Here is a 22481-nt window from a genome sequence, read left to right on the forward strand (position 1 = left end):
AATGAATGTTAGTCCACGAAGGGGTTCTTGTCTCTGTGCTGAAACTAACTGCAAGGGCCCGTGAGGTCTGTACCCTTCCTTCCTCATCTGGAAGATGGAGAGATGGAGATGAGATGATGCGCCTGTCCACTTCAGCTTTGCACCTGTGAAATAATGCTCCACTGGGCCTTACCTTTATCCTTCTTGATCACCACTATCTTTCATCAAGTCTCATTTCGAAATGAATTTCTTTGTTCCCCAAAGGGCATTCTTCTTTGACTACTTAGCCTGGCTCACAGAGTTAATAGGCAGAATGGACACCCACTGGCTTATAGAGACAAGTGATGGTTCACTCTCATTCTCTGACTTGCTGTTTGCCCTTGAACAGAGATTCACTTGGGAATTCTTGGGCCATCATTTCCTCACCGATGGGGGATTATATGACAATACTTAGCTACCATGAAAGAGTGGGGGAAGATTAAATCATACGCTTGTGCGGGACTTAGCCGCTAACACTTTATGTTACACTGGACACTCAGTAATAATTACCTTTTGAGTCTCACAGAATTCACCTGAAATATCTTCCAGATTCAAGGGCTCAATGGTTCTTTAAGAGGCTTTAGTTCCTCTTTATTCCCCAAAAGAACTGTGCCACAAACTCAGAGCCTTGATGTGCCACTGTGAGCAGGGATTTCCTTCTCCTTCGTTCCTCAGAATCATTAAAGAATAATGACCATTATGTTTTACAGTCTCAACTACTGTTCCCATATTCCTTTCTAGATAGATGCCTATAAACATAAAGGGAAAATATCCTGTGGATATTTCAATATTATTCAGACTCCCCTTACCCCATAACTAACTTGCTCATCCCACTATTAGGTATGCTTTCACCAAAAGCTGGAAGAGGCAAGATGGCTTCATGAAAAGAACTCACATTTAAGCAGAAAATAGAAGTTGATTAGATGATAACAGTAATTGTTGTTAGCCCTGATTGAGAAATTAGTCTGTGCTGGCATTGTTCTCAGTAATTTTCACTTATCAAGTCCTTTATTCCTCAAGACAACCCTATAAGGTTGTTACTATTTTCATGTCCATTTCATTGTATAAAGAACATGCAGCCCAGGGAGCTTAAAAGCCTCAGGTTGCCACATTTCCAGGAACTGGTGCATGCCAGACTTAAGCCCAGGCAATTTAGAATAAGGGCTGTTAATTATGCTGTTCTTCAGAGCTGATATGATGATCTAAAAAAATATGTGGATGGACTGGCCATATTGTAAGCACTCACTAAACAATATTTTTGCATCATTTAGGTTAAAAGAGCTATTTTCTTACATGTTGTTGGTTTTCCTAGTTGATATGACACAAATTCTTCCTTTACATTCTTCTCTACCTTAACTTGCCACAGTTTCAACTCCACTGGCGTCACTGCTGTCTCAGCCCATGCACACTGTGTCCAGTGGCATCCACAGACATCCCAGAGGGAGCCTCCCTTACATCCCATCATGAAACTTCCCTGGTCCTGCCTTTCAGACTTCTACTTACTAATATATCGGTATCTGAAGTAAAGTTCAGAGGAACAAGTCCTTCCCCACTATGTGTAGAACTTCAGCCTGTGAGACACTGGGCACTTATTTTATAAGCACTGTTCTAAGTTTTGCTGAAATTCCATTAAACAACAGGCCAAGGATATGTTGAGATGCCCCAAAATGTTAGTCTGTGATACCTTGCCCTGTGAAAGGGAAGCTTGCGCTAAGGTTACAGACTCCTCATTTCCTGCAGTTCACCGATCCAATCAGCTCATTTGGCTCAGGTAAGCGTCAAGCTGATCAGTGTTCAAACAAATGACAACACAGAGGCAGACAGCAGGACTTATGAGATACTGTTCCCAGAAGATGATCACAGATATTTGTTGTCATTCTTCCCTCACAAGTCCAGGAAGAAGAACGACATTAAATCCCATAGAGAAGGCAGGAATTTGGGGGCTTGGAGGAGTACATGGTGCACCTGAATCCTGGGAACTGGTGGCAAGACCAAGAATTAATGAAGTAGCAGATGGCAGGCCATCGACAGAAAGGCAGATGCTCCCACTACTGCACCTAACTAATTTGGGGCAGCTGGCAGCTTATCTAAAGACCGTTTTCAAATTGTGTGGTGCCCTGCTCTTCAGAATGTGGTCCAGAGACCAAGTGCATGGGCATCACTTGGAACGTGCTAGAAATAAAGGCTCTCAGAATCCTCCTGAGACCTCCTGAATCAAAATCAGCATTAGGAGCTGGTCGTTCCTGGGTGCGTTACATATTGACAGGTCCTGGGAGAGGGTTCATAGCTCAGGTTAAGACTGACAGGCCTGACCTAGCTATAAAATAGACTGCTTTGTGAAAAGTCTGATGAGTAAGTACATACAATAATATAAAAACAAAATTAGGAAAGGGAAAATGTTTTTCAACTGTGCTCAGGATAAATGTGCTGACCTCAAAGTGGGGATGGCAAGAGATCTACATGGAAACCCAACAGGGACATCGTCTTGGTTGCTCTGATCCACCCTCCATCATTCTTTGTCTTGTTCTGTGCCTACGGAGGCTGGTCTGTATGAGAGCAGAGGGACAGATTCCCCATGGGCTGGCCTTGGGCCGGCTGGGTCTGTCAGTGGAGGTCACAACTCTCTCCAAGCAGGCCTCACCATCTCTGGGTTCCAGTAACTGTCCCCCACTTGTCCCCAGCAGCCTAAAGCTGCCACAGCACCTGCTACTGGCCTCTGCATACTAACTGTTCCTCCCTGTACCTTGTTAATTACCCTCAGTAAATCCTACAAAACTCAGTTGGAGTATATAACCTGTTTTCTGCTGGGACCCTGATTGATGGATTTAGATAAAAGTTGTAGGTTCAAAGGAAGAAGAATGGAAAGCAACAACCTATATCATAGGGAGGGGACATAAAATAGTGACCCAGGGGGAAGAGGTTGCAACCAATTTAACCAAGGGCTGATGCTCTATCATGATTAGATGTCAAATACAGCAAACATGCTCTGAACACATTAAGAGTAAGCTTTCCCTTTATCCGTTAAGGAATCCTAATTCTCGAAATGGGTTTCCATTGCATTTCAATCCAGATTCTGTATTTATCAAGTGCATATGGGTTGTGTGTTATTCTAGCAATGTCCCCTTAGGAGGGTGCCCTTACATGAAACAGCCTAAGAAGGTAAGACATCTACTGAAAATGTCGCCTCTCCCCTTCTCCCTGAAGTACAACGTTGATTAGATGAGTCACTGGTTTCCCTGTAGGATCTGTCTTCGCACAACCAACTTGCTCAGGATCCCCACTCCTTTGCACAGCATGACCCCAATTTTCCAGAAGCCTCTAGAATGCAACCTGATCAATCTCTTTCTGACTCCCTTGCATCACAGAATGTCAAATGTGTACACTCACCAGTGAACCGACAAAACACAACGTGTCTTGCTCCGAGTGGAATACAGCACACACCACTCCAGGGAGCCCACTTCTACAGGAAGTCAGCGTGACCAGACTGCTCAGGCAAAAGGGCTTTCCTGCAGCTCCCCACCTGTCACTGCCACTCATGCACCAAGCCCCTTCCTGTCACATCCCCATTCTATTCTTCCATCTAGGATCTTATCGCCGACAACTGGTTCTTAAATAACCGTACCTTACCCGGCCTCCAAGGCCCTTAGCAGGCCCACCTTTATCGTAAAGTCTTCCTTGCAATTTTAAAATATACACATTTCCCCCATATCCAACTCCTCTGGAGATTGCGGGCTTCTAAGTCAGAACCCAGGGGGTTTCTTGTAGGCACAGCACATGTACAAACATATATAGATATATGGGGTAGGAAGAGACAAGCAATGCTTCCAAGTTCCTGGCTTAAGAACCTAGGTGGAAGGTGCTGGTATTTACTCATTTTTTAATTATTTATTTGTGACTCTTAGGTCTCATTTATCCCACAACAATCCATCTCCTTTCTTTTCCCTTTATTTGTGCCTTTGATTTTTTAGAAAAACTCCATCATTTGTCCTATAGAATGCTCCATATTCTGGATTTGGTTGATTGCTTCCTGTGGTGTCTTTTAACAGGTTGCCTTACTTTGTCTTTTTCATATTGTGATAAGACACACATACCATGAAATTTACCATCTTAACCATTTTTAAGTGGACAGTTAAGTAGCATTTAGTACATTCACATCGTTGTATATCCCACACCACCATCCTTCTCCAGAGCTTTTACCATCTTCCCCAACTGAACTTCTATACCCATTAAACAGTAACTTTCCATCCCTATCCCCATTCCCATCCCTCCAACCTCTGGCAGCTACCACTCTACTTTCTGCCTCTATATTTGCCTGCTCTAGATCCTTCATATCAGTGGAATCAGACAGTATTTGTCTTTTTGTGACTGGCTTATTTCATTTAGCATAGTGTCCTCAAAGTTCACCCATGTTGTGGACTGTGTCAGAGTCTCCTTCCTTTTAAGGCTGAATAAAATTCCATTGTGTGTATATGCCACATTTTGTGCATCCATTCACCTGTTAATGGGCACTTGAGTCATTTCCACCTTTCGGCTAAGGTGAATAACAGTGGTGCCATTTGCTGTGGCAGGGAAAACAGAAGAGGTGTGGAAGGCAGAGGGACAAACAGTGAAGCCAGTTTGGGGCGTGTTTGTGCTCAGTGCCTATGAAACATACAAATGCTCATTTTCAGTATACAAACATACATACGGCTCTTGAGTTTCACAAAACATCTGGGCTGGAGGCATAGATTTAGCAGTGGTAGGTATTCAGCTAGCAGTGGGAACCAAGAGAGCAAATGAGATCACTTATGGAAAATAAAGCACAAACAGAAGGCCAAGGGCTGAGTCCTGAAGAACTCTGATTTTGTGGTGAAGTGGAAGACATTGGGCCAGAAAAGGAGATAGAACAGCATATAGAAAAACAGAAACAAATTGTAAAAATCAAGGGTTATTTTATTCCAAAGAACATCTATATAGATAGAGGATGTCAGACTTTTTCATTTTGGTTAAAAACTTAAATTGAGAATGGATATAATTGAAATTCATTAAATTATAGATATTGATTTTTCAAATATGGTACGCTACATTTAAAAGTACCTACCCGAAACTTTCAGAAAATAGGTAGTAAATCTAAGAAACTCATTTGTTCAAGCCATAGTGCAGGAATTCAAAAACTAGGAAGGGATGTATAAAATCACTGATGTTACATTTGTGACAAAGAGTTAGAAGGTGCTTGAGAGAGACCTGATAAAACTTCCAAAGTGACTTTAAAGGAGATAAGTCATACTTCTCTCCCTCTCTCTCTCTCTCTCTCTCTCTCACACACACACACACACACACACACACACTCTCTCTCTCTCTCTCTCTCTCTCTCTCTCTCTCTCTCTCTCTCTGTCTCCCAAGAGATAGGCAACTTCACTACACTGGACATGTGAATGTTCTCAGATACAATTTTAAATTTCCAGCCCTTAGCTGTATAGTATCTATAAAAATCATTGTTGAGCAAGAAACACGGGACTTAGGTTCATTTAAGGAAAAACTCTGTGACTGTAAATTGTTAAAAACATTCATAATTATTGGGTGCTGATTAGAATCTAGAGACCATGGAACAAAAATGGGTTCTTTTCTGTTCAAAACTGCCTCTAAGTGTGGGCATGCCTCAAGATAAACAAGACAGACTTGAAAATCTTTCATGGGCACTTGCTTTCAAAATATTATATGATTCTCTCCACTGTTTTACTGTTTTTTGGTGAAAAAGCTTTCATCTTTCCAATTTCCAATTCACTCAAATAGATAGCCCAGACAAGTTTCTCAGACTCACTGATTTTTCTACTTCCTTGAAAAGCTCAGCTGAAGGCATTTTTTATCTTTAATTACACTTCTAAATATTTTCCTCTTGTACTACTTACTATCATTCGTTATTTGCCCTCCCTTCTCCAGTCTTTCCTACCTTATTCATCTACCTATAAACCACATTAACATTTAATTTCTTTTCTCACTGAAGGTTTATGTTTTGAGAACTCAAAATTGCTGGGTAAATACAAACTATACATGACATGTGAAAACAATTAATAAGGATTTTACTAGGTCAGAATTTCATCACCTTTGGACAAAGGCCATCAAAAAGGTTAAAGAGGAAAGATAGCATACAAAGAGACCTTTAAAATACATTACAAAGATCAAACAAGGACAAAGTTAGAATGAGCTCCTAAGTGTAAAAATAAGCAACATTTCAAAGTGAATTTATTACAATGAGTCATAAGGTCAAGGTACGATGATGCCATTTTGGCTGCAGTGCCTAACAAAATATTCTCTCTGATTCTGAAGTGGCCAGTGAGGAATCAAGTCATGCATGTGCCTCTGACATGCAAACCTTCCTTTCTCAGGATGTTCTAGACTAAGTATCAATTATCCCAAAAGATGGTAAGAGTAATTTCTAGGTACAAAAGAAGAGGAAATAAATATGTATAGGATACCTACTGTGTGCAAGGTTTCACCCTTTCAGCCGTGCATAACTTTATACTCCCTCTTCACAATGACCCTGTGAGACAAGGATTTGACAGCTCCATTTTCTACATAAGGAAACAGAGTTGCAGAGATTAGGGAACTCCTGGTCACACATTAGTAAATGGTGGAGATTAAGATTGGACCCGCAACTGTCAAACCTCAAAGTCCTTGCAGCTGCACCACGGTCTACTTGAGAGAAAGGCAGATGTGAAAGGACCTCTGATTCCAGGCTGCCTCTCATTCAGGCTCAACAGACCAGAAAATAAGGCAGTATCTTGCCTTTAATTATGAAGTAGACATGATTTAGGAAAAGATTGTTGTGAAAGCCTGGCTGAGCTTAAGAGAGGTGAGATCGATCAAGCAAAGTGAAGTTCTATGTAACCTTCCTCTACCACTTGAAAATAACAGTTTCCATAAAAGCTGGTCTTTTAGAGACAGGGGGTAGAGTCTTTTATTCAAAGGTCCTTCAACAAGAAGACTTGGTAGGAGAGAAACTGTTCATTCATTTCCATTGCTAGGCTCTTGGTACGCATTAGCTCGGTGAATTCTCCTAACTCCCTGCGGTACAATGACTTTGTAAACCAGTCTCAAAGATGTCAGATTTCTTCATCAATATCATTAAGTAGAGGAGCTAAGATGTGGATATAGGGCTAATTCCAAAGACAAGCTTTGTTCCACCATAATGCCATTGAGAGCAGTGGCACCTAGGACACCCCTGGCTTCAAGGTGGGTATGAACCACCTGCGATCTTGTTCAACAGTCTGATTCACTAGGTCTTGGGTGGAACCTAAGATTCTGTAATACTCACAAGCTCTCTGATTCCGCTAGTCTGCAGCCCACTCTTGAGAGTAGAAATGCTGTAAGTATGAAGCAAGCCCTACAAGGCTGTGCCCAAACATGGCATTCTTCTGCTAGATGGCTTTAGTGGAAACTTTGTGCTTTCAAAAACAGGCCATTATCACTCTAAGCAATGGGTTGGTAATTTTCTCTGATACAGCTGCTAAGATTGAGAGTGGGGATGAAGATCGGGATTTGGGCTGTAAGTATGCCATATCTCTATCAGCCCCAAACCTCATTCCATCCTGCAAACATTTGGATAACTGCTTCCTAAAGGAAGGAGTCTACAGCAGCAGTCAGCAGGCCCTACTCGTAAGGTCGAATTTTGACAAATCTCCTCTGATCTCAGAGGCTGCAGCAGTTCTCGAATTATCACAATCCCATCCGACAGGCCCCCATCTATTGGGGTGACAGCAGCACTCAGCCAGCGGAGGAACTGGCAACTTGGTGGTGTTTGGTGCAAAGTTGTTTGGAAACCCTTTGCCATGTTCTGTCACTCCATGTCTGCAACCCAACATCACGGCTGGCTTCCAGGGAATGTTTTGCTGTTTCAGTGGAAATCAACTTCCCAGAAAATTGTTCTGGTTACCACTGGGGTCACGTAGGTGATTGCATCATCTGTGGTAATTGCTTTATTTCAGCAGGAAAAAAAAAATACTTAACTACCATGTTTTTGCAGCTGACACTGGCTTCTGTGTAGGGTATCTTTCACATCAAAGGAAGAGGGGATTTGTGGGTGATACACACACCAGCTATTTCCAGAATTGCTGGCCTCTTACCTACAACATCTCCTCTGGGGGCCCACTGAGGCCCTATTCACCAGGGAAGGGTTCCAAGAAGATACTCTGCCTCCGGCCCCTGTCCAGTGGGTGTGGGTGCCACCTGGGTGGCACCCATACTGGGGACACTGACTCCAAATCAGATCTAGGTAATGAGGTCCAGTGGGGGAAATGGCTTCAAACTGCGCTTGATCAGTATTGCCACAAAAAGTGGGTTTTGCTCCTTCTCAGTTAGGCACCTCTGTTCTCTTCATCTCACATCCCTAATTCCCTTGGATTTGAGATTCAGCCTGGAAAGGGGGCTGGAGGGGAAAAGCATGAGGTGCAGACAGCCCCCGGTTCTAATAAGACAGCTGCATTACCTTTTATCTCTGTGTTTCATGCAGCTTACACAGTCCCAGAGCAGCCCAGAATCCTCTTTTCTTTTCCCATTTTTGAGTCAGTCTGTTATCATGCCCAGTGTTCTTCTCATTATTTGCTTTCCCTATGCCTCCCCTGCTCCTCCTTCTGCAATGACCTCTCTCCCCTGTGACTGGTTGTGAAGGTTCTCTTTCATTCTCCCTGTAAGGTGAGCTTTGTAGAGCCAACTTTAACTAGCCGACCCATTCTTTCCCAACCCTGTGCAAAGCACGCACTGAAAAGTAAATGTGAGCGCACACAGAGCTGACCCACACGAGCCAGCACCCCTCCCCACTCTCCAGCCTTCTCTGCATATGCTCAGCATCTTCCTAGTGATTGCCTGGAAACTGCCTCTATCTCAAGGAGTTCAGGAGCAGAATGGCACAGGGCAGTCAATTTGCAGAGGAGACAAGAAATCATAACCACGTGCTTGCCCCAAACCAGGCCATAAACACCCAAAGCTGTCTCCAGCTTCCACATGGTAGAAAACAATCCATCCCCAGCCAGCCCCTAACCCCCAATCCCAGAAGAAAAAAGAAAAAAGAAAAAAAAAATCAGATGTAATGATAAGACAGTCAAGTTTCAGTGACTAAAATCTAACAGAAATCTGTAGTCATTGTTAGCTAGGAACTGGTTGCTGTCCAGGTCCTGAAGCTTGCTGTTTCTCACGGGGAGCAAACGGCCATTCCAACTGAAGAGGTTTCCCCGCTACAGACACATCTCAGAGATATTGTGGGTTTGGTTCCAGACCACTGCAATAAAGTGACTGCTGCAATAAAGTGAGTCAAGTGAATTTTTCTCCCAGTACATATACAAATTATGTTTACACTATACTGAGTCTATTAAGTGTACAAAAGCATTAGATACTTTTGTGTACTTTAAAGACATGTACACATCTTAGTTTAAAAATGCTTTACTGCTAAAAAATGCTAACCATCATCTGAGCTTTCAGTGAGTCATGCTTTGATGTTGACGGGTGCTGACTGATCAGGGTGGTGGTTGTGGCAATTTCTTTTTTCTTTTTTGGGGGGTATCATTAATATAGAATTACATGAGCAACATTGTGGTTACTAGATTCCCCCCATTATCAAGTCCCCACCACACACCCCATTACAGTTGTTGCAGCAATTTCTTAAAATAAGACAACAGCCATGTTTATTCCACAGGCTGACTCTTCCTTTCACAAAATATTTCTCTGCAGCATGTGTTGCTGTTGGGCAGCAATTAACCCACAGTAGAACTTCTTCTAAAATTGGAAACACTCCTCCTAAACCCTGACACTACTTTATCAACTAAGTTTATGTAATATTCTTAATTCCTTATTGCCATTTCAACAATCTTCAGAGCATCTTCACCAGTAGATTCCATCTCAAGAAACCAATCTCTTTGCTCATCTGTAAGAAGCAACTCCTCATCCATTCAAATTTCATCATGAGATGCAGCAGTTCAGTCACATCCTCGGGCTCTATTCTAATTCTAGTTCTCTTGCTCTTTCCACCACATCTGCAGTGACTTCCTCCACTGAAGTCTTGAATACCTCAAGGGCATCCATGAGGGTTGGAATCACCTTCTTCCAAATTTCCTGTTACTACTGACATTTTGACCTGTTCCCATGAATCACAAATGTTACTAATGACATCTAGGATGGAGAATCCATTTCAGAAGGTTTTCAGTTGACTTTGCTCAGATCCGTTAGAGAAATACTATCTATAGCAGCTATAGCCTTATGAAATATATTTCCTAAATAATAATAATTGAGAGTTGATATTACTCCCTGATCCATGGGCTACAGAGTGGATGGTGTGTTAGCAGGCATAAAAGCAACATTAATCCATTGTCCATCTCTGTTGGAGCTCCTGGGTAACCAGGTGCACTGTCAATGAGCAGTAATACTTTGAAAGGGGTCTTTTTTCTTAAGCAGTAGTTTTCAACAGTGGGCTTAAAATACTGAGTAAACCATGTTATAAATAGATGTGCTGTCATCCAGGATTTGTTGTTCCATTTTAGAGCTCAGGTAGAGTAGATATAATTTTTAAGAGCCCAGAGATTTTCAGAATGGTAAATGAGCACTAGCTTCAACTTAGCGTCACCAGCTGTATTAACCCCTAATAGGAGAGCCAGCCCATCCTTCAAAGATTTGAAGTCAGGCATTGACTTCTCCTCTCTATCTATGAAATTCCCAGATGGCATCTTCCTCCAATTTGTCTACATTGAGAATAAGTTGTTTGGTATGACCACCTTCATGAATGACCTTAGGTAGACCTGGATAACCTGCAGCATCTTCTGCATCAGCCCTTCCTGCCTCACCTGCACTTTTATGTTCTGGAGATGGCTTCTTTCTTAAACCTCATGAATCAACCTCTGCTAGGCAACTTTTCATCGGCAGCTTCCTCACCTCCCTCAGCCTTCAAAGAATTGGATAGTTAGGGCCTCACTCTGGGTTAGGCCTTGGCTCAAGGGAATGTTGTGGCTGGTTTCATCTTTTATCCAGACATTAAAACTTTCCCAGTATCAGCAATAAGGAGGTCTCTCTTTCTTATTATCATGTGTTTACTGAACTAGCACTTTTCCTTTGCTTTCTTGACTTGGCTAACTGTTTGGCACAAAAAGGCCTAGCTTTCAGCCTATCGAGGCTTGTGACACACCTTCCCCACTAAGCTTAATAATTTCTAGTTTTTGATTTAAAATGAGACATGTTTGGCTCTTCCTTTGAACACTCAGAGATCACTCTAGGGTTATTAATTGCCTAATTTCAATATTGTTGTGCCTCAGGGAATAGGAAGGCCTCAGGAGAGGGAGAGCAAGTGGGGGATGGTGGTAGGTAGAGCTGTCAGAGAATGCCCACCATTCATGGGTTGAGTTATCCATCTTATATGGGCACTGTTCCTGGTGCTCCAAAACAATTATAATAGTGACTTCAAAGGACACTGATCACAGATCACCATAACACATACAATAGTAATGAAAAAGTTTGAAATATTGTGAGAACTAACCAAATGTGGCACAGACACACAAAGTGAGCAAACGTTCTTGTAAAAATGGTACCAATAGATTTGCTCCAAGCAGGGTTGTCACAAACCTTCAATTTTGGTGGGGCGGGGCGGGGAGGGAAAGCAAAATCTAGGAAGTACAATAAAGCAAAGCTCAACAAAATGAGACATGCTGTACCGTCATCCTCTTGACCCTAGATTCATTCTCTTCTTTATCTTCCTCTACCACCACCCTGTTTTCTTTGGATGTGCCAATTCTGGAGCAAGCCTTGTTTGGCCGTTATTCTCTGCCTTCCTCCTTCCAGTGCACATACTTGCTTTCAGGTCACTTCTTGAATCTCATCTAGATGCGTTCAATCACTGCCCTGGTCCCAGAAGTTGGGCTCTGTCCTGATACCAGTTTCAGGCCCTCACAACCCCTTGCCACACTCTCCCAGTTCCAGGTACAGGATTCACCTGCATTCAGTCACCTGCCCTACACTAACCGATTATATAGACCAACCCCATCTAATCTCAATAATTAAATTTGTGAATGGAGAGGGAGTGGGGAGTTTCCCATAGAGACCTAAGAGAAAGAGTTCAGTTTAAAAAGATATACTTCTCTACATAGTAGGGCATAAACTTGATTGATAGTAAAATTGAGATAGTAAACCAGACACTGTAAAATTGGTCATATAAATAAGTGCAGGAAGAATTTAGATAAACTCATAGGGGAATGAGACCCAAAGGACAGATGCAAAGAAATGATGGCTGGGAGGAGACGAGACACCCCTACCCATCTGAGTTAAATATCATTCCAGGCAAACATGTTACCTGACAGAGCACAGAAGGAGTATTGCTTAGTGATTGAAAGGGTACACTTTGGAGTCAGACTACCATGCTTAGTTTATTTTGCAATTATTAGCCACATGAGCACAGGCCAGTTACCTAACTTTTTTGAGCCTCAGTTTCCTTATATGTCACATGAGGATAATAATACCATTCATAAATAAGGCTGATGAGCTGATTAAAAGAGAATAATGTACATGAAGTGTCTAGTTAGCATAGTGCCTAACACATAATAATTTCTTAGAAGATATTTGTTTCAACTCTGTTTTTACTATCAGAGCAGAATCCTGAGCCCATAGGCAATGGGCCTTATATGACATGAATAACTCACACATACTTCTTATTTTGACATAATGGTAGATTCATATACAGTTGTAAGCAATAACACAGTCATAGCTTGTGTCCTTTACTCAGTTTCCCCCATTAGCAATATCTTGCAAAACTATAGTATGATGTCACAACCAGGATAACGACATGATACAATTCACCAATCCTATTCAGAATTCCTGATTTACTTATATCCGTGTGTGTGTTTAAACCGTGCAATTACATCACATGTGCAGATTCGTGTACCCACTACCACTGTCAAGATGCACAACAGTTTCATCACCAGAAACATTCACGTGTTTTTAATCATTTTTTTTTCAAACGGCCTGATCTAGTTGGCCATCGTCAAAATGCTTGTTTTGTCTTTCTTCTTGTTCCTGGCGCATTTTATCCATAATGCCCATGAACGTTTCCTGAGCCAACGCTTCATTCTCCAGTGCTTGTGAGTCAAGTGCAACAGCAGAACACTTGCCCATCAGAGAAGCAGTGCAAAGAAGAGAGAAGAGGGAGAGGAGAAGAAGGAGGGGGAGGGAGGGGAGGAGGGAAGGAGGGAGGGAGGGAGGGATGGGAGGAGGGAGGAAGGGAGGGAGAGCTGGGAGGGAGGGAGGGAGGGGAGGAGGGAGGAAGGGAGGGAAAGCGGGAGGGAGGAAGGGGAGGGAGGAGGGAGGGAGGGAGAGCTGGGAGGGAAGGGAGCGGGAGGGAGGAAGGGGAGGGAGGGAGGGAGGGAGAGAAAGCTGGGAGGGAGGGAGGGAGAGGAGGGAGGGAGGGGGAGGGAGGGAGCTGGGGGGGAGGGAGGGGAGGAGGGAGGGAGGGAGGGACAGCTGGGAGGGAGGGAGGGGAGGGGGAGGGAGGGGGGGAGGGAGGGAGGGGAGGGGGAGGGAGGGAGGGAGGGGAGGGGGAGGGAGGGAGGGAAGGAGAGCTGGGAGGGAAGGGAGGGGGGAGGGAGGGAGGGAGGGAGAGCTGGGAGGGAAGGGAGGGGGGAGGGAGGGAGGGAGGGAGGGAGAGCTGGCAGGAGGAAGGAAGGGAAAGGAGGAGGAGGGGCATGAGCCATGGCAGCCCTTTCCATGTCCAACAGACCAGGAGTTGCATCACCATCTCCCCAATCTTTGCGTCCTCCTGATTCACACACAGGGAAATCCCTGCTACACACGTCAATTCTGATTGGCTCTAGTCTAGAATCTAAAAAGAGCCTATTCTGATTCATACTGAATGTTGGTTGTAAACACAAGCCCACAGGAGTTAAAACACTAGGCCCCCAAACGCAGACCCTACTCAGATGAAAATTAAATGAAAAGACTCATATAAGGGAACGCATGAGCAGCTATACTTTCGTGATATTTAAGTGCAAGTTTAAATAATTTTAATGATTATAAAAATAAAGTATGATCATTATATAAAACTTGGTGACTACTTAAAAATATAAAGTGGGAAATAATAATTGTTCATAATCCCATCACCGTAGATAACTGCTATTAACATTTCTGGGATATAATATTCCCTCAGGTCTCTTTGTGTACACATGTATCTGTACAGGCAGCATTTAATTTTATAAAACTTGTATTATACTACACAGGGATTTGTATCCTGTATTTTCCCTTGAACAATTTATTGGGTTTCCTCCATGTTTTGGGATATACTAAACCTGCCTATGATGAATTTAGAGAGTCACCATAGTTTGTTTAATCAACTACCCCCTACCCTTAGATATTATATGTTCACTTCTTTTTCTTTCATCAATGTTGCCTTCAGTATTGATATGCAGCTGCCCTTTAGTCTTGTTTTTGAATAGTGGTAAAAAAACAAAACTAAGCACCTTTGTGTTGAATGTATAGAGTGAGTATTCAGCTGATACACCCACATACTCATTCATCCAAACACGGTGGTCTCCAGATTCTGGACTGAAGACAGTCTTGAATTACATAGACTTCTTTCTGCTCACATTTCAGCTAACTTTATGTTTCTATAACAATAAGTCTTAGCACTCTGAAGACAAACAAAATCTTCTTGCTTCTATTTGTTTATGTTACTAGGTTAAGAAAAAAAAAGGAAAAGTGTTTCCCCATTTGTTTCCATGTCAGCTCTGCTCTCTAGCAAGTCAAAATGGACCATCACATGAAATTCCATTAGATTCTTTCCCACATGAACTGACACCATTAGCACTGTAGGTCCAGGCACATTAACATTGAGCAGGACATTATAATTCTGGAATACTTTTCATGAAAATCTTCTGCGTGACAAGGTGAAAAATTTACTAATCTCCCAAAGTACCTCAATATCTGGGATTCCTACCATTCTCATGAAACCCAAACATGGAACTCAAGTTCTTACTCCACCTGACTGGATTTTCATCCTTAGGACTTTCCTGCCACCACTGGTCAATGGTGAGACAGAGACAGGCAGGTGGTGATGTCACCACCTCTTTGACCTCACAACCTTTACAGAAAGGAGCCTTCTTTCCATAGGCAAAGTCTGAGATTTTGATTGTATTAGTAAGACTGAATATCATCTTTATGCATTGCATTTGACATTATTGCATTAAAACTGTGCTGATGTGTATTATTTTATGTATAGATGAAAGCACATGTTTTATAAAGGCCTCTTTTCTCATAATCAAGAATATTTTCCTAAATGAAAATCAGAACCACAATGAAACATCACCTCACACCAGTCAGAATGGCCACTATTCAAAAAACAACAAATAGCAAGTGCTGCTGAGGATGTGGAGAAGAGGAAACCCTCCTACATTGATGGTGGTAATACAAGTTGGTCCAGCCACTGTGGAAAGCAGTATGGAGGTTCCTCAGAAAACTAAAAATAGAAATACCATATGACTCAGTAGTTTCACTTCTGGGAATTCACCCAAAGAAAATAAAATCACTAATTTGAAAGATATATGTTTACCTATGTTTATTGCAGGATTATTTAAAATAGCAAAAATATGGAAGCAACCCAAGTGCCCATCGACTAATGAATGGCTAAAGATGTGGGACACATACACAATGGAATATTTCTCAACCATAAAAAAGATGAAATCTTGCCATTTGTGACAACATGGATGGACACAGAGGGTACCATGCTAAGTCAAATAAACCAGGCATAGAAAGACAACACCATATAATTTCACTATATGTTGAATATAAAAACCAAAAGAAATAAAAAAGAAAGAAACAGACCCACAAACATAAGCAACAGACTCATGGTTACCATGGGAGAGGATAGGGGGATGAGTGAAATAGGCGAAGGGGATGAAAAAGTACAAACTGCAAATTGTAAAATACATTAGTCACAGAAATGTAAGTACAACATAGAGATAATATTGTAATATCTTGGTATAGTGATGGGGTAACACACTGATTGTGGCAAGCATCTAGTAATGTATATAATTATAGAGTCACTATGTTGTACATCAGAAGCCAATATAATATTGTATATCAACTTTATTCCAATAAAAAAATAAAAATATCTTCCTATGTTATAGAAACTGAGAGTTTATTATTAAATCTTTACATAACAGCTTCCTTCCCATTAGCTCACATACATACTTCCCTTCACAAAAAATAAAATGCCTTTCATCAACTTGATTTCCCCCAAAATTAAATCTCTTTTTTCTCTTCCTTCAAGGCCAAACTTCTAAAAGCAGCAGTCTACATTTGTGCTCCATTTTCTCACCCAACCTTATTCACTTCCTGTAATGTTTCCTGTCTCCGCAGTCCTACCGACATTACTAGTACCTCTTGGCTATCTGATCTGGTGGGCAGTCGCCAGCCTTGTTGCCAATCAACCTGAGTTCTTCGGTCTCGTCCTCAATCAGCAGACATTCTTCTAACTTCTTTGACCTTTGCTCTCTCCATTTTAGTCCTGACTTCCCTACCAATGCTCGAGCTTTTGCATTTCCTACCCATTAAATGCAAGCTTTCCTCAGATTCTTCTTCCAGGCTCATCAGCCTTGCTCCCCATTCCCTCCCCGGGAGACCCAGGGCCCTAGCCCTGTATTCAGTTACCACCTCCTTCCTATCGACTCCCACATCCCTCACTCCTCCTGTCCCATACTGAGCTCCTCACGCCAACAGCCTCTGGAAGTGAGCGTCTGTAGGAATTTCCAAGGGACCTGGAATGCTACCTTTCCAAAGGCAGAGCCAGTATCTCCCTCTTCTACCAGGAGGCAAGTTCTCCCTTGGAGTTCCGAGCCTTGGTTAATGGCCATCACAGCCACTGGCTCCATCTCGCACTTACAAGGAACAGAGTCAACCCTCGGCCCACATTTATGCAGCGGCCAAGTTCCCCAGTGCTCTCCTCAGCCCTCCCACTTCCAGTTTCCCTTCTCCGTGTTACTTCAGCGTCCATCCCCTAGGCATTCTCTGGACCTTCTGGAAGAGCTTTCTTCCTTGAATCTCCTGCCTGGAATCCTTCCCATTTCCTTACCTTCACATCATTTCCAGAAATAAATTCCTAAAGCCCTGGTAGGATCCCATTCAGCAGTTATCTACTGAGGATCTACAGTGTGCCAGGCCCTGGGTAAGCCCTGGGGATGTCTGTGTGATGAAGCAGACAAGAAGCCTCACCTGGCGGAGAGTCTGTATTGTGAGGACACAGCCCATAAGCAATAAACATAATGGCGCTGATTCCCTCCTCAAACATCTCCAATGGCTACTCATTTTCTGTCCTCCCCACCATAAAAATAAAACCTAAACTCCTACACGTGACAATGTTCAAGATTCTCCAAAATCATGTGCCCAATTTCCAGGTGTCTCACACCTCATCCTTCCTCACTAGACTGCTCACCAGTTCCCAGTCCCACCCCTGCATATCCCATGGCCCAGCCTTTGCCCAGGCTGTTTCACAGTCAGTATTGCTCTTCCCCTCTACACCTACAAAATATCACTCTCTCGGAAATTCTACATAAATGTTACTTCATCTATAAAGCCTTTCTGTTCTGAAAGCCCTGGACACCTATCAAAATGAATAATTTCTTCTATTCATGTTTACAGCATGTTTATTTATCCTATCAATCATTTCACACTTATATAACGTGTTATGTGTGAGGCACAGCATATATATAATATATACATGTATTATATATATATATATATGTATACCAATTGCTTCATTCTGCTCTGTATCATATTTATTTATATATCTCCACCCTCTCTTCCACAAACACAGTAAATTGTAAGATCTTGGGAATAGGCCTTATTCTTTTCCATATTTATAACCTAACCACATTGCTTTGCACATGGCTGTTGAATGAATGAATGAAAGAATTAAATATATATTAGTAGTAATACGGAGGGTGATAATGACAATCTGATGATTTAGTGTGTTGAGGTAATACAAACAGTTTTTGTATAAAAGTGCAATCAGGTAAGGCGATTTTCTTCTTTAAGGATGATGGGTGTTATTTTTCAATTATCACCAATTAATATGCCTGGAGCGTTCACAGGATGACTGGCACTGATCCTGGGGGGCTCTGTGGAACATTATGGAGGTGGGCCTTGCTCTCCGGTGCTCTGAAAGAAGTCATTTATCTTGATATTCTTGGTGTCAATATGCAAATTCACATATCTCTAGGAGCATAAAGAAACCAGCTAGTAAAAGTAAAGACCACTAAGGTAGTTCAGAACAGGTATGGCCCTCTTTTAAAAAGTCCTTATATGGAGAGTCAAAAGGTGGGATGTCTTGGGGAGAACACATTCTAATCCCCCCAAATAGAGTTTTCAAATATTTAACTACAAGCTGTCTTTAAAAATCAGCCCTGACCACCCTCTGAGCCCATGTCATTTAGTTTGCTGGTATTACATTTCCACATAATGCAAGAAATGCACTTGTCCCTTAAAAAAAGCAAGTACGTAAATGAAAGCCGCATCAAGGTGTGGGAAATGCTGTCAGTCGGCAGATTTTAACTCAACCCAAAGTGGTAATGGTGATGCTGCAGTCAGAACCTTCAACAGCTGGTGGGCAGAAGCTCCAGAGAGGGCAGAATCTATGGGGGGGCAGGGCTCGCAGGCACCTGTCACCAAACAGAATCATAATCTGGTTTATTTTCCTCTTAATAGACATTATTCCCACAGGAATTCCCTTCTCCTCACATTCTCCGCCAGGAAAACTCCCACTCACTCTTTTTCATTAGTTCTTGAATGTCATCTTCACTGAGCAGCTTTCCCAACTCCCACCAAAGGTAGCTACCCCCTCCTTGGCGCCGACAAAACACCCAGCACGCCAGCACTCGGCGGCACAGATCTCATGTGGAGGTGACCCGAGCACAGACAACAGCCTCATCGATGTCAAGTTCACCCTTGTGGTCCCAGGACCTACCCACAGCCAGGGCACAGTAAATGCTAAATAAATGCACAGAATTCACGTCTAAGTTTAAGGAAGAAAAACAGCATTGGCTACTGAAAACAGAGTCGTACATACCTCCACGGGTACATATATACTGTTAATAATCCAGGAAACAAAACTTCGATTCCATTTTCTGGTTTGGTAACACTAGCTCCAGAGTGGGCTGTCACAGCTTTGCAGGCTGCAAGTGGGTTGCCATGGAAACAAGGTTCTGGATGGAGGCTCCGGCTAAAGAGTCCTTCTTGAAAGAAGCTGCAGAAATGCAAAGGGTGTTTTGGTTCCCCGCCTCTCCTTCTTTTCTCCCAAACCTTTCACTCATTTGAGCAACTTGAAAGCTGAAACAGCTGAGTTCTAGGAGCCAGTTCTCCCAGAATTCCCTGCAGCCCCGGAGTGGCCTGGCCCACACAGAACAGGGCAGATTTAGCCCTGGACTACTTTTAACACCCTCTGGGCTTCCTTCCCCTTTCCTTCTGCCCTTTGTTCTGACAGCATCTGTGTCCACGTTGCCTGGTTCTCAGTATCACACAGAACTGCTCCAAGTGTGTCCATTGAACCTGCCTCATCTTGATAACTGTCAACAAGCAGAAGCTGGCCCTTGGTCCTAAAGTGGCAGTGAAAGAAACAGGGCAGATTCTGGGCAAAGTTGTGGAAGGACCCAAACCCCACATACACAAACCGAGAGCCTGGGTGCATGGCCCACCGGAGAGTCATGGTCCCAAACTGGGTAAATAACCCAGGAAACAGCGTCCCCCTGCCTGTTCTACGCAGCACCAGGAAGCAGTAACGTTTGCTGGCATTTATTTGCTCCTCTCTACACAGAAAGCAGCAGCAACGTAGCCTCAGAGCTGGAGATGGAGCTGCCTTAGATAGAGCTCTTGTCTCTGAGCTTGCACTGGAAAGACCCCTAGAAGTGTGTTTGTTTACTTGATTTTTAATTGAAGTATTAAAATGCTGAGCTCAACTGCCCTGGTGAGATTTAAAGACTGGGAAATTCTACATTGGCACAGGATAAGGCACCAAGCCGTGGGAGGCCTGACGGGCACCGGGAGTCCCCCGGCAGTGAGGCCACCCACCTCGGCCACCTTTCCACTCAGGGCTTTCTTCTACCCCCAGGCTTCCTGAAGGGGTTTTCTTGATCTGTATTACACAAGGCTAAAAATCAAGGCAAAACTCTAACAGAAACTCACCACCACCATCAAACTGAAAACACCTTCTGAAGGTGAGTTCCCAGGAGTTACTTAATTCTCTCAGCATCTGGGTTTCTCTTTCCTTTTCTTAAATAAGCTTATTCTTTGATGCAATATTCATGGCTCCCAGACACAAGGAGGATCCTCACTTGCAAAAAGACAGTGCTTCCTTCTATAATGAGTTTTACCTGTCCAATCTTACCCACCCAGCCTCTGTCCTCTTCGCGGCACGAATTAGACGGGAGAAGCCCACTCCACAATCCAGCCATTAAAAAGAGGCCTTCCCCCTACCCGGGAGATGTGCTCCCAGGAGCAGATGTCTCCCTGGCACAGGGTGCTGCCTGGGTCTAAGGAATCCTTAGCAAGGGCCTCCCTTTCTCTTCTGAACAGAGCTCAGTGGGCCTCATGCCAACATGCCCTCCGTTCATCCCACTGCCACTGCATTAGGCTGTTTTGTGAGCTGAAGTTCGGAAATGGAAATGGAGGTGGCTTACATGTATTAGGCATTTTCATCCCAGAGGAATCAGGTTTGTGATTCTGTAGGCAAGGTTTTGCTGGTTTTTGCTTTGATTTATGGCTGCTGCTGCTGTTTTATTCGTAGACGGAGCAGCCTTGTCAGGGCCAGGAGATCCCCGTCAACCCGATGCACTGTATAAACTGCGTGTGAGCTCTGTGAGGGTAAAAGAGTTGGAATTCTGCCTGTGACTCAGAGATAGGCCCACCTGGCATCATTATAATCCTGCGGAGGTGAAAGGAGTGCTGGGTGCCTTGTAGGAAGGACACCGGGTAGAAGACTGAGAAATCCAGGCCCTTAAATAAGTCCAGGGAGCTTGAACAAGTGTGATACACACTCTGTTGGCTCCGTGGGGAAAAGGAAGAGGGGGCGCAGGTGAAGTTTAAGGCCAGGAAGGGCATGCATGGAGGAACATGGCCCTGGAAATCAGAGGGACCTGAGTGGGCAGTCAGCAGTTCTGCCCCTTAAGGGTGTGTGGTGGTGGTGGACAAGTTAGTATGATCTTCTCAGGGCCTCAAGTTTCTCCTCTACCCGCTCTTACACTTTATAGGGGTTGGGTAACAGCTAAGGGAGACAGCATTTTACTATTCGCAGCACTGAAGAAATGATCTGTAAAAGTTAGTGTTTCTACCTGCGCCTCCTTCCCCTCCTCCGACCCCTCCAGGCTTCTATTAGCTCTCACACTACATGCGAGTCCTTGATCGGAGTGGCTCTGAAATTAGGTAACAAGGCAGGTTTATGGGGGCTATCCCTGGTGTCCTTTTCAAGGGGCTGGCTTTGTGATGAGGATCCAGATTGACTCAGGAGGCAGGTTAAATGTGTCAAGAGGTCACGCAGTGGGGACTGGGGGAAGAGCTGGAGAGGTGGCCCTGGTGGGAGAACAGACACCCAAGGATGCTGTCAATGGGGTCCCAGCAGATGCGAGCAAACGAGAGGCTCACCTGACCCACTTAGCACAGAGCTGACAGTTTCATTTCTTGGCGCAGGCAGAGCCATAAATGCTGAGAGAAGGAAGTACTGCAGCTATCTGGAACGGTGTGGGGTTACTGGGTCAAAAAGGTTCAATGGGGCCTGTTACCTGCCAAGTCCTATCTTCCTCAAGCCCAAGTGGTTTTAAAATGAGTTACAAGGAGGAGGTAGTGAGAGTAAATTCTGGGTTACTGAGGGACCGAGACATAACCCAGTGGGTGACTGTGGGTGGCCAGCTGCTTGGTGCAGGAGGGAGACGGGGCCAGAAGTGGCAGGAGCCACATCATACCTGCTTCGAGAGGCAGAGCATGGTGCCACCAAAAAAAACTCAGAGGATGGAACTGTCTTTGCTTCCCATCAATTTGGTTAGTCACAATAGCTTGGGACACTGGATCTGAGCAATGACAGCTCAAAGTACTTGATTGGTGGCTGGGATGTGGCATTAGGAAAGAGCTTCAATGCTCATGGTCAAGGGTGCCAGAAAGAAGACTTTTACCGAGTAAAATGGGGTTCCTCCCATCTCTCTCTTCCCTGTTCCTCCACATCACCCAACCTCACATTCAGCTCAGACTCCTGCTGTCAAGGCTCAGACCACAGCCCCTGTCCTGGTGACTTGACTGCCTTGTCACCACTGGGTGTTTTTGCATTTGGCCACCCTACCCTCCTTACTTCACAATGGCCAGAGTCCGGCCCAGACATTACCTAAGTTCTCAGACTCACTGCATTCCTGCAAGGGAGGCGATAGGAATTATCCTCATTATTTCAAAGAACTGGAGGCAGAAATGCCCAGGAGCTGAAAGGTCTTCCC

The 22481-nt window shown here is 43.7% G+C and overlaps 1 protein-coding gene across 5 annotated transcripts in view; it reads right to left on the bottom strand.

Annotated features, from left to right (window-relative positions):
- The window catches only part of ASTN1 (astrotactin 1), a 287020-nt gene that overhangs the window by 231816 nt on the left and 32723 nt on the right, over positions 1-22481 (bottom strand). The window contains exon 1 of one of the 5 annotated variants that reach the window (XM_073216802.1): positions 19079-19285. The exons of the other annotated variants lie outside the window; for them this stretch is intronic. The gene's annotated coding sequence lies outside the window, so the exon portion shown is untranslated. Of the gene's footprint in view, positions 1-19078; positions 19286-22481 lie in introns of those variants that run through there. 5 annotated transcript variants of the gene reach the window in all.

This window comes from Manis javanica, chromosome 11, assembly GCF_040802235.1.
Source record: "Manis javanica isolate MJ-LG chromosome 11, MJ_LKY, whole genome shotgun sequence".
Classification (NCBI taxonomy): domain Eukaryota; kingdom Metazoa; phylum Chordata; class Mammalia; order Pholidota; family Manidae; genus Manis; species Manis javanica.